Below are 14473 nucleotides of genomic sequence, written 5' to 3'. Positions count from 1 at the left end.
AAAAATAACGCACATAAAAAAACATTCATTTTCTTGTCGAAAAGTGCCCTCTCTAGTTTTCTATTAATTTATTAATAATTATTATTAATTAATGAGTAATATAAATATATTTTTAACATTCAATGCTGGAAGCTGGTTCTACTCCTAACAAAGTTTCATACCTCAAAATTTCATCAACGTATTCAAAGCACTTCAATATTAAATATCACATTTAACATAAAAAATCGGGTTTTGGATAGAATTTTGCTTAAAAACATATACAAAAAGCATCGATAAAAAATACTTTTCGTATTCAAAAACATTTGATACTTGGTATAAATGTTCAATATAGGTTGCTCTATTCACAGAAACAAAATTGCATCCATGAACGTTTTTTGTTGGTTGTTTTTTCAAAATCGTTATTAGGTTGAAAAAAATGAGTTGGAATTGTATGGTCTTTCATAAGTGTACATTTTGTAAAAACGTAAATTAAAAAAATCAGTGATATGGCTTGATAGTTATTTTTTTTTGCAATATGGATGGAGCAGCCTATATTGAACATTTATACCAAGTATCAAATGTTTTTGAATACGAAAAGTATTTTTTATCGATGTTTTCTGTATATGTTTTTAAGCAAAATCAAAACCTGAATTTGTAATGTTAAATGTGATATTTATTTAAGTGCTTTGAATACGTTGATGAAATTTGGAGGTATGAAACTTTGTTAGGAGTAGATACAGCTTCCAGCCTTAATTGTAAAAAATATGTTAATATTACTCATTAATTAATAATAATTATTAATAAATTAATAGAAAACTAGAGAGGGCACTTTTCGAAAAGAAAATGAATATTTTTTTATGTGCGTTATTATTCCGCTCGAGTTTATTCAATGTACTGTAATATACACTGTTATACTATTTTATTGGAAAGTAATTATTTTTGTGTGAATCTTCTTGAAGTTGTTTGAAAGCGTATCCTTTTACTTCTTTTCTTCAGAAACATCTAATTTAGGTCTTAAAGTGACAAATATACACCTCGCACCAGATTCTGCCCACACACACTTCATCTCCTGAACTAACATAGTACAGTATAAGTCAAAATAATTGTTTAAAATTTTTTTTTATTGAAAACAATCTGCCTCAAAAAATATTATACAATAGTAACAATATCAGAAAGGTAGGTATTGTAATAATGTTTAAATTTAAAAATGTGAAAAAAACTGAATGTTTATACATACATTACAAATGAAATATATTAACTACTAGGTTATTTTAGTATTGCATACACAAGTACAGAATATCAGAAATCAATGAATCATGTTTCTAAATGTGGCATTATTAGGCTAATTTGCTTTGAGAAAAACATTGATGCCATTGGCCTATACAAAAAATCAAGGCAATTAGACAAAATATTTATATAAACAATTATTTAAACTAATATTGGTAGGCATAAAATAAGTGTATATAAACTTTTCTTAAATAATAACAGTATAGGGCCTTACCAATTTATTTAATACATAATATATGAACTATATTCCACAAAAGACATATAAATGAATTTATATGGACATAATGATTATCAAAACTAGTCAATATAGTTAAATTTTAAACTCGTTACCACCAGCATTATAAATAAAATTTTAAAAAGATGAGAATGCAAGTAAATATCAGATTCTTAGTCCTCATTATACACAATAATTTTCTACTATTAGTATCACATATTAAAATATAAAACATTCATGTAGCCTTTAATGAATTTACATGGAGGTCTATTCAAATAAATTTAAATAAAAGGGTCATAATATGTCTTCGTCTCCAGTTCGTAGAAAATGAAGTTAGGATTCTATTCATTTCAACATAAAAAAATATTCAAAATATCCTGCCAGTTTGCGTTCAAGAGTACAACCTGCTTAGTTGTTAATACGAGTACTGCTTTCTATACACATAACTTTGATTTCTGCCAAAAAAAAAAAAAAAATCTCTGTAATAATGTACTTTAATTACTGTAATAATCTAGGTATAGATTATGTTGACCGGGCCAGTGAGAGGGCGTTCGACTGTACTACCATAAGTCCTCTAGGTGTATACAACTTCTTGTCTACAAAGTGTATAGTAGTATGCTAATAGTACTATTATTAGATTAGGTAGTTGGGAGTAGATTGGAGAGAAACATCTATTTATAAGAGAGTACTGTATATGGAACTATCTGTGTTAGCCGCCTTTGTATTTTTAGATATAATACCAATAGGTACTATGTATTGGGATGCAATTCAACAGTTATGAATAAAAAAGTCCTATGTACTCTGTATGTTGGAGGAAATAAGCATAATAGAAAATAAAGCCTTGACCACAGGGTGTAAGTCACTATTTTGAATCAGTAGTATGACTTCTTAGGAAATAATTTTAAAATTATCATTGTATGATCGAAAAGAAATATTATAATATCTAACTTTCTCCTTTATATAAATATATTATTTTATCCAAAGGGTTGCAAACACAAGTGTTCACATGTCTTGTTATGTATTGCACCTTTGTCCTGTCTTTATGTTGTCTGTAATGTCACTGCACTAACGGGTGACCGGTAAACGAGCTTCGCTCTTACGGTTATCCATCCATATAAGTTGTTCATCTCTTATGTTCAGAAATTGAAATGGTAAATAAACTGAAACTGAAACTGTGCTTATGTGGTCCAGGTTGACGAGCCAGGAATGATGGTAGTGCCAGTATACCGTGTAGTTTAGCCTCAAGGCAATACCATGTAGCTGGAGTAGCTTGGACAAATACAGTAGAAATTTATGAGACTTGGTGTGTGATGATTCAGTATGATAAATTTGTGCTGTGAAAGACAAAATTGTAGAATTATGAAGAAAATATTGTAAAATATAACAAGGAAATTATACTATAGTATAATTAAGGGGTAACTGTATAATATATAATTAATAATAATAAATGCAATGGCAATTACTTATATTATGTATACATTACAATATTACAAATAAATTCATATATTATTTTATTATGATAAGGAAATCTGTTTTAGAATGAGAAAAGCCATCCCAACCCAGATTTGAACCCAGCTATCAATAAGGCTATAAAACAAAATAAACCATATTGTAGCCGGACTGGGTAGCGTAGACTTACTTGAGGCCTAGGCCTAGTACTATTAGCTAGAAGGATACAGGTCAACCCGTACCCATGCCAACTCGCTCGTACCCAAATTTTAGTTTACTTATCCAAAATTTTGGCTTACTCGTACCCATCATGGGCTAACTGCCTAGTAGTAGTAGTAGCCTAGCCTAAGGCAGCAGGCCCGGCCCTAGCCTACTACAACTTAAGTCTAGGCCTAGCCTAGTACTAGTAGGCCTAGGCCTAGTAGTTAACATCATACATACGCCCTAGAGCCTAGTAGTAGCTACCTAGTACTCTACTAGCTAGGCATAGGTAGTAGCAGTAGTAGTTATTGTAGTAGTATTATTGTATTGTAGTATTAGTTGTAGCTGTCCGGTGGTCCTTGGTCACTTGTCTAACTAGCTACGTCTAGGCTAGATCCCCTAGTAGCTCCATGCCTAGGCCTAGTACGTAGTAAAGATAATTAGTTATTCTTCAACAGTCACACAATTCAGATTCTGCCGCTGATTGCTAGTGAACAGGGGGAGGGAGAGAAAGAGTTAGAAGAACTGAAATAAGTCGTGACGTATAATAAACATCATACAAAATAATAATATAACTCACGAATCCGTATAATATAATAATGTTGTATGTTATAAAGTAAGGTAAATGCGTTTAATATAATACGATTATATTATAATATAATGTATTTTATTAATAATATAATAGTAAATATTCATAATGTAATGCCAAAACCGAATAATATAATACAAATAGTCAATAATTTGTTACATTTTTCACATAATATATTAGAAATAGATATAATATAATGCTAAAACTAAGTAATAAAATGCAAAACGTATATTTCATTACAATACAATATATAATATAATAAAAAAATGATATAATAATATAATATTTTGAATACTTCAGACAGCTGAGGCTTGCCATATTAACTAATACGAATAATTACGTTATTGATTTTTAAATCATTGTAAAGGAGTAATTTACATTGTTTGTTGCTGTGATTGATGCTCGGTGAGCTATGAGACTGTTCACTATCTCTACATTACCATAGCCAACCATAACGTGTTCATGTAGCGGTGTGTTTCCTCTCTGGAAAGAATATAGTTAGATTAAACTTGACGCATTTTTTAAAGAATACAGGTATTTATTGCATATTTATCCTTTTCTACATTCATTTTCTAATTCATTAGGAGTGAATGTAAATTATATAGAACGACCTAGTATAGAAAGATTTAGTATTAAGCAAATAATACAACTTGTTGATTTTAATTATTATAATAAAGACGGGCTAGCAATGAACACAGTATTAATTCAGCGTCTTGTTCAATCTAAAATGCTACAGCTACACGATTTTAAATATATTTTAAATTGTATTTTTGCTTTGATAATAACTATACATTTTTCCAATGAAAACACATTAAACGAATCTAGGGTTTGCTTATAACGGGAGATAATGTAAATTAACTTGTAGTGTTAACTAATACAAATAATTACGTTAAAGATTTTTAAATCATTGTATAAGTATGGCAAGCCTCAGCTGTCTGAAGTATTCAAAATATGTGACCCGATCTGGCAAAACCCTACTTTTGTCGGAAATATTCATTTTGTATTTTTTTATATATTTGGATTATTTGAATCATAAGCTTTGTGGTGGTGTTTATTTCATAAAAATTGAGTAAATATTTAAAAAGTTATTACATTTTAAAAACTTACAAATCATTCAATTAGTTTACGAGAAAATCGCGTTTGAAGTTTGCAATGAAATTCTTTTTGATACGCGCTGAAAACTCACTCCGTAGCAACGCGGTATTTTGGTCTAAGGCACAATGACGTCATACCAGGAAGTGTGTGCGATATAATAGCAGCGTGCACATCATAGTCAATTTGACTGATTTCAGACGCCGTTTTAACCTATTTAGTCACTCGAATTAACTATTTTGCACTATTGAAAAACAGCATTATAACGTCAAGCTTATTTTAACTGGTTTCGGAGGTGTTTACGATATCAACAGCGAAAAACCAAGCAGGCCTAGCTAGGCCTATTCAGATTTTCGCCGTCATCGCCTGGGGACTGATGGGTGTTCAACATCAGGCCGTGTATGGCAGCGGTGCATCGACATTGGGACTGGCGTTAGTAGTAAACTAGCCTAGACAAGTTTGGCGCCTTGCAGAGTCACAGCTTGCTAGCTACTTACATTGTATTGACGATTTAATACATTTGTTTGTTTTATAACTTGGAAGATTCGCTGTAATGTTTGGACTTGAATGAGTTTAAAAAACATTTAAGATGAAAGGACTGGACAATAAATTAAATAAATAATTAAGAGCCGATTGGATATATAAAATGTATAAAGAAAATTATTTATTGACAATAAAGCTAGGCCCAGTAGTAGTAGGCCTACAACCATAATAAAATTAAGGCCTATAGCCCAAAAAAATATAGAAAATACAATTGAATTTATGACGTGAATTGTTTTTGACTTGTCTATTTTACTATGGAATAAACAAATACAGGCTACAGCTATTGCAGAACACTTTACTTTGAATATTAAAATCGTTTTTATTCCAATTTTATACGACATGCTGTGTGTAAAATGAAAATAACCTCACAAAAATGTAAACAACTTTTTATTTCCGCGCGTAGAGCGTATAACATCTAGCGCGTTGACCAATAACGTTTGTTATTGCGATGATGCGCCATAGCAACACACGCAGTTCGCTGTTCCAGAAACTTCGAAGAACCGAATTTTCTGAAATTATGTCATAGTAAATCAAAGTTTTCATTGGTTCATTCTTCAAACTCCGCCCTAAAACTTCCATATTTGGAATGTCAAATAGATGAGCTTTATTTTGATGTGTGACCTTTCAACATTGTGCAGCGAACTGGCGATCAAAATGTCGTCAAACTCTGCAACTTTCAACTGAAATTTACGCAAAATTTTAGCGTAGATCGTGAATAAATTGTTAGGCTTGAGGAAAATACATGTTTTTAAAACTCTCTTTTTTCATAATTTTAATTAAATTTCGGGAGTTTAAATCAGGTAGACGTATTCTTAAATAGTGAAATATTTCGAAAATGCAAAAACATGTAATCTGCCAGGGTAGTCGATTTGGACGTATTTTGACTGATTACGTGAATTTTGAATTGCCGACAAAGAGAGGGTTTTGCGAGATCGGGTCACATATTATATTATTATATCATTTTTTTATTATATTATATATTGTATTGTAATGAATTATACGTTTTGCATTATATTACTTGGTTTTAGCATTATATTATATCTATTTCTAATATATTATGTGAAAAATGTAACAAATTATTGACTTTTTGTATTATATTATTCGGTTTTGGCATTATATTATGAACATTTACTATTATATTATTAATAAAATACATTATATTATAATATAATTTTATTATATTAAACCCATTTACCTTACTTTATAACATACAACATTATTATATTATACGGATTCGTTAGTTATATTATTATTTTGTATGATGTTTATTATACGTCACGGCTCATTTCAGTTCTTCTAACTCTTTCTCTCCCTCCCCCTGTTCACTAGCAATCAGCGGCAGAATCTGAATTGTGTGACTGTTGAAGAATAACTATACTACGAACTAGGCCTAGCCTAGGCCTACTAGGGGATCTAGCCTAGACGTAGCTAGTTAGACAAGTGACCAAGGACCACCGGACAGCTACAACTAATGCAATAACTACTACTGCTAATACTTAGGCCTAGCTAGTAGAGTACTAGGTAGGTTAGCTACTACTAGGCTCTAGGGGGTTAGGGCGTATGTATGATGTTAACTACTAGGCCTAGGCTTACTAGTACTAGCCTAGACTAGGCCTAGACTTAAGTTGTAGTAGGCTAGGGCCGGGCCTGCTGCCTTAGGCTAGGCTAGGCTACTACTACTACTACTACTACTACTAGGCAGCCAGCCCATGATGGTTACGAGTAAGCCAACATTTTGGATATAAGTAAACCAAAATTTGGGTACGAGCGAGTTGGCATGGGTACGGGTTGACCTGTATCCTTCTTTCTAGCTAATCGTACTAGGCCTAGGCCTCAAGTAAGTCTACGCTACCCAGTCCGGCTACAATATGGTCTATTTTGTTTTATATCTTTATTGATAGCTGGGTTCAAATCTGGGTAGGGACGGCTTTTTCTCATTCTAAAACAGAATTCCTTATCATAATAAAAATAATATATGAATTTATTTGTAATAGTACCTAGGCCCTAATTGCCATTGCATTTATTATTATTAATTATATATTATACGGTTACCCCTTAATTATACTATAGTATAATTTCCTTGTTATATTTTACAATATTTTCTTTATAATTCTACAATTTTGTCTTTCACAGCACAAATTTATCATACTGTATTTGTCCAAGCTACTCCAGCTACATGGTATTGCCTTGAGGCTAAACTACACGGTATACTGGCACCACCATCATTCCTGGCTCGTCAACCTGGACCACATAAGCACAGTTTCAGTTTCAGTTTATTAACCATTTCAATTTCTGAACATAAGAGATGAACAACTTATATGGATGGATAACCATAAGAGCGAAGCTCGTTTACCGGTCACCCGTTAGTGCAGTGACATTACGGACAACATAAAGACAGGACAAAGGTGCAATACATAACAAGACATGTGAACACTTGTGTTTGCAACCCCTTGGATAAAATAATATATTTATATAAAGGAGAAAGATAGATATTATAATATTTCTTTTTTATCATACAATACATAGTACCTATTGGTATTATATGTAAAAATACAAAGGCGGCTAACACAGATAGTTCCATATATACAGTACTCTCTTATAAATAGATGTATCTCTCCAATCTACCTAATCTAATAATAGTACTATTAGCATACTACTATACACTTTGTAGACAAGAAGTAAGTTGTATACACCTAGAGGACTTATGGTAGTACAGTCGAACGCCCTCTCACTGGCCCGGTCAACATAATCTATACCTAGATTATTACAGTAATTAAAGTACATTATTACAGAGATTTTTTTTTTTTTTTTGCAGAAATCAAAGTTATGTGTATAGAAAGCAGTACTCGTATTAAAAACTAAGCAGGTTGTACTCTTGAACGCAAACTGGCAGGATATTTTGAATATTTTTTATTGTTGAAATGAATGGAATCCTAACTTCTTTGCAACAACTGGAGACGAAGACATATTATGACCCTTTTATTTAAATTTATTTGAATAGACCTTCATGTAAATTCATTAAAGGCTATATGTTTGTTTTATATTTTAATATGTGATAGTAGAAAATCATTGTGTATAATGAGGACTAAGAATCTGATATTCACTTGCATTCTCATCTTTTAAAAAATTTTATTTATAATGCTGGTAATGAGTTTAAAATTTAATTATATTGACTAGTTTTGATAATCATTATTTCTTTTGTGTAATATAGTTCATATATTATGTATTAAATAAATTGGTAAGGCCCTGTACTGTTATTATTTAAGGAAAGTTTATATACACTTATTTTATGCCTACTTAGTATTAATTGTTTATATAAATATTTTGTCTAATTGCCTTGATTTTTTGTATAGGCCAATGGCATCAATGTTTTTCTCAACGCAAATTAGCCTAATAATGCCACATTTAAACACATGATTCATTGATTTCTGATATTCTGTACTTGAGTATGCATTACTAAAATAACCAAGTAGTTAATATATTTCATTTGTAATGTATGTATAAACATTAAGTTTTTTTTCACATTTTTAAATTTAAAAATTATTACAATACCTACCTTTCTGATATTGTTACTATTTTATAATATATTTTGAGGCAGCAATAAAAAAAAATTAAAACAATTAATTTGACTTATACTGTACTATGTTAGTTCAGGATATGAAATGTGTGTGGGCATCTGGTGTGTTGGAGGTTGGTGGTGTGAGGTGTATATTTGTCACTTTAAGACCTAAATTAGATGTTTTCTGAAGAAAAGAAGTAAGAGGATACGCTTTCAAACAATTCCAAGAAGATTCACACAAAAATAATTACTTTCCAATAAAATAGTATAACAGTGTATATTACAGTACATTGAATAAACTCGAGCGGAAAAATAACGCACATAAAAAAACACTCATATTCTTGTCGAAAAGTGCCCTCTATAGTTTTCTATTAATTTATTAATAATTATTATTAATTAATGAGTAATATGAACATATTTTTAACATTCAATGCTGGAAACTGGTTCTACTCCTAACAAAGTTTCATACCTCCAAATTTCATCAACGTATTCAAAGCACTTCAATATTAAATATCACATTTAACATAAAAAATTCGGGTTTTTGATAGAATTTTGCTTAAAAACATATACAAAAAACATCGATAAAAAATACTTTTCGTATTCTAGCCTAGACGTAGCTAGTTAGACAAGTGACCAAGGACCACCGGACAGCTACAACTAATACTACAATACAATAATACTACTACAATAACTAATACTGCTACTACCTAGGCCTAGCTAGTAGAGTACTAGGTAGCTACTACTAGGCTCTAGGGCGTATGTATGATGTTAACTACTAGGCCTAGGCCTACTAGTACTAGGCTAGGCCTAGACTTAAGTTGTAGTAGGCTAGGGCCGGGCCTGCTGCCTTAGGCTAGGCTACTACTACTACTACTAGGCAGTCAGCCCATGATGGGTACGAGTAAGCCAAAATGTTGGATAAGTAACCAAAATTTGGGTACGAGCGAGTTGGCATGGGTACGGGTTGACCTGTATCCTTCTAGCTAATTGTACTAGGCCTCAAGTAAGTCTACGCTACCCAGTCCGGCTACAATATGGTTTATTTTGTTTTATAGCTTTATTGATAGCTGAGTTCAAATCTTGGGATGGCTTTTTCTCATTCAAAAACAGATTTCCTTATCATAATAAAATAATATATGAATTTATTTGTAATATTGTAATGTATACATAATATAAGTAATTGCCATTGCATTTATTATTATTTATTACGGTATATATTATACGGTTACCCCTTAATTATACTATAGTATAATTTCCTTGTTATATTTTACAATATTTTCTTCATAATTCTACAATTTTGTCTTTCACAGCACAAATTTATCATACTGAATCATCACACACCAAGTCTCATAAATTTCTACTGTATTTGTCCAAGCTACTCCAGCTACATGGTATTGCCTTGAGGCTAAACTACACGGTATACTGGCACTACCATTATTCCTGGCTCGTCAACCTGGACCACATAAGCACAGTTTCAGTTTCAGTTTATTTACCATTTCAATTTCTGAACATAAGAGATGAACAACTTATATGGATGGATAACCGTAAGAGCGAAGCTCGTTTACCGGTCACCCGTTAGTGCAGTAACATTACGGACAACATAAAGACAGGACAAAGGTGCAATACATGTGAACACTTGTGTTTGCAACCCCTTGGATAAAATAATATATTTGTATAAAGGAGAAAGTTAGATATTATACTATTTCTTTTCGATCATACAATGATAATTTTAAAATTAATTAAATCCTAAGAAGTCATACTACTGATTCAAAATAGTGACTGACTTACACCCTGTGGTCAAGACTTGCTCTTATGCTTATTTCCTCCAACATACAGAGTACATAGGACTATTTTTATTCATAACTGTTGAATTGCATCCCAATACACAGTACCTATTGGTATTACAGTATAACTAAAAATACAAAGGCAACTAACACAGATAGTTCCATATATACAGTACTCTCTTATAAATAGATCTATCTCTCCAATCTACTCCCAACTACCTAATCTAATAATAGTACTATTAGCATACTACTATACACTTTGTAGACAAGAAGTAAGTTGTATACACCTAGAGGACTTATGGTAGTACAGTCGAACGCCCTCTCACTGGCCCGGTCAACATAATCTATACATAGATTATTGCAGTAATTAAAGTACATTATTACAGAGATTTTTTTGTTGTTGCAGAAATCAAAGTTATGTGTATAGAAAGCAGTACTCGTATTAAAAACTAAGCAGGTTGTACTCTTGAACGCAAACTGGCAGGATATTTTGAATATTTTTTATTGTTGAAATGAATGGAATCCTAACTTCATTTTCTACGAACTGGAGACGAAGACATATTATGACCCTTTTATTTAAATTTATTTGAATAGACCTCCATGTAAATTCATTAAAGGCTACATGATTGTTTTATATTTTAATATGTGATACTAATAGTAGAAAATTATTGTGTATAATGAGGACTAAGAATCTGATATTCACTTGCATTCCCATCTTTTTAAAATTTTATTTATAATGCTGGTAATGAGTTTAAAATTTAATTATATTGACTAGTTTTGATAATAATTATGTCCTTATAAATTCAAGTTTATATACACTTATTTTATGCCTACCAATATTAGTATAATTGTTTATATAAATATTTTGTCTAATTGCCTTGATTTTTTGTATAGGCCAATGGCATCAATGTTTTTCTCAAAGCAAATTAGCCTAATAATGCCACATTTAGACACATGATTCATTGATTTCTGGTATTCTGTACTTGTGTATGCATTACTAAAATAACCTAGTAGTTAATATATTTCATTTGTAATGTATGTATAAACATTCATTTTTTTTTCACATTTTTAAATTTAAACATTATTACAATACCTACCTTTCTGATATTGTTACTATTGTATGATATTTTTTGAGGCAGATTGTTTTCAATAAAAAAAAATTTTAACAAACAATTATTTTGACTTATACTGTACTATGTTAGTTCAGGAGATGAAGTGTGTGTGGGCAGAATCTGGTGTGAGGTGTATATTTGTCACTTTAAGACCTAAATTAGATGTTTTCTGAAGAAAAGAAGTAAAAGGATACGCTTTCAAACAACTCCAAGAAGATTCACACAAAAATAATTACTTTCCAATAAAATAGTATAACAGTGTATATTACAGTACATTGAATAAACTCGAGCGGAAAAATAACGCACATAAAAAAACATTCATTTTCTTGTCGAAAGGTGCCCTCTCTAGTTTTCTATTAATTTATTAATAATTATTATTAATTAATGAGTAATATGAACATATTTTTAACATTCAATGCTGGAAACTGGTTCTACTCCTAACAAAGTTTCATACCTCCAAATTTCATCAACGTATTCAAAGCACTTAAATAAATATCATTTAACATTACAAATCCAGGTTTTGATAGAATTTTGCTTAAAAACATATACAAAAAACATCGATAAAAAATACTTTTCGTATTCAAAAACATTTGATACTTGGTATAAATGTTCAATATAGGTTGCTCCATCCATATTGCAAAAAAAAAAATAACTATCAAGCCATATCACTGATTTTTTAAATTTACGTTTTTACAAAATGTACACTTATGAAAGACTATACAATTCCAACTCATTTTTTTCAAGCTAATAACTATTTTGAAAAAACAACCAACAAAAAACGTTCATGAATGCAATTTTGTTTCTGTGAATAGAGCAACCTATAGTGAACATTTATACCAAGTATCATCTGTTTTTGAATACGAAAAGTATTTTTTATCGATGTTTTTTGTATATGTTTTTAAGCAAAATTCTATCCAAAACCCGAATTTTTTATGTTAAATGTGATATTTAATATTGAAGTGCTTTGAATACGTTGATGAAATTTGGAGGTATGAAACTTTGTTAGGAGTAGAACCAGTTTCCAGCATTGAATGTTAAAAATATGTTCATATTACTCATTAATTAATAATAATTATTAATACATTAATAGAAAACTATAGAGGGCAATTTTCGACAAGAATATGAGTGTTTTTTTATGTGCGTTATTTTTCCGCTCGAGTTTATTCAATGTACTGTAATATACACTGTTATACTATTTTATTGGAAAGGAATTATTTTTGTGTGAATCTTCTTGGAATTGTTTGAAAGCGTATCCTCTTACTTCTTTTCTTCAGAAAACATCTAATTTAGGTCTTAAAGTGACAAATATACACCTCACACCACCAACCTCCAACACACCAGATGCCCACACACATTTTATATCCTGAACTAACATAGTACAGTATAAGTCAAATTAATTGTTTTAATTTTTTTTTATTGCTGCCTCAAAATATATTATACAATAGTAACAATATCAGAAAGGTAGGTATTGTAATAATTTTTAAATTTAAAAATGTGAAAAAAAACTTAATGTTTATACATACATTACAAATGAAATATATTAACTACTTGGTTATTTTAGTAATGCATACTCAAGTACAGAATATCAGAAATCAATGAATCATGTGTTTAAATGTGGCATTATTAGGCTAATTTGCGTTGAGAAAAACATTGATGCCATTGGCCTATACAAAAAATCAAGGCAATTAGACAAAATATTTATATAAACAATTAATACTAAGTAGGCATAAAATAAGTGTATATAAACTTTCCTTAAATAATAACAGTATAGGGCCTTACCAATTTATTCAATACATAATATATGAACTATATAACACAAAAGAAATATAAATGAATTTATAAGGACATAATGATTATCAAAACTAGTCAATATAATTAAATTTTAAACTCATTACCAGCATTATAAATAAAATTTTTAAAAGATGAGAATGCAAGTGAATATCAGATTCTTAGTCCTCATTATACACAATGATTTTCTACTATCACATATTAAAATATAAAACAAACATATAGCCTTTAATGAATTTACATGAAGGTCTATTCAAATAAATTTAAATAAAAGGGTCATAATATGTCTTCGTCTCCAGTTGTTGCAAAGAAGTTAGGATTCCATTCATTTCAACAATAAAAAATATTCAAAATATCCTGCCAGTTTGCGTTCAAGAGTACAACCTGCTTAGTTTTTAATACGAGTACTGCTTTCTATACACATAACTTTGATTTCTGCAAAAAAAAAAAAAAAATCTCTGTAATAATGTACTTTAATTACTGTAATAATCTAGGTATAGATTATGTTGACCGGGCCAGTGAGAGGGCGTTCGACTGTACTACCATAAGTCCTCTAGGTGTATACAACTTACTTCTTGTCTACAAAGTGTATAGTAGTATGCTAATAGTACTATTATTAGATTAGGTAGATTGGAGAGATACATCTATTTATAAGAGAGTACTGTATATATGGAACTATCTGTGTTAGCCGCCTTTGTATTTTTAGATATAATACCAATAGGTACTATGTATTGTATGATAAAAAAGAAATATTATAATATCTATCTTTCTCCTTTATATAAATATATTATTTTATCCAAGGGGTTGCAAACACAAGTGTTCACATGTCTTGTTATGTATTGCACCTTTGTCCTGTCTTTATGTTGTCCGTAATGT

Source organism: Antedon bifida, chromosome 2 (assembly GCF_963402885.1).
Source record: "Antedon bifida chromosome 2, ecAntBifi1.1, whole genome shotgun sequence".
Classification (NCBI taxonomy): domain Eukaryota; kingdom Metazoa; phylum Echinodermata; class Crinoidea; order Comatulida; family Antedonidae; genus Antedon; species Antedon bifida.
The sequence above is the reverse complement of the archived record's forward strand: the minus strand, read 5'-3'. Positions refer to the sequence as shown.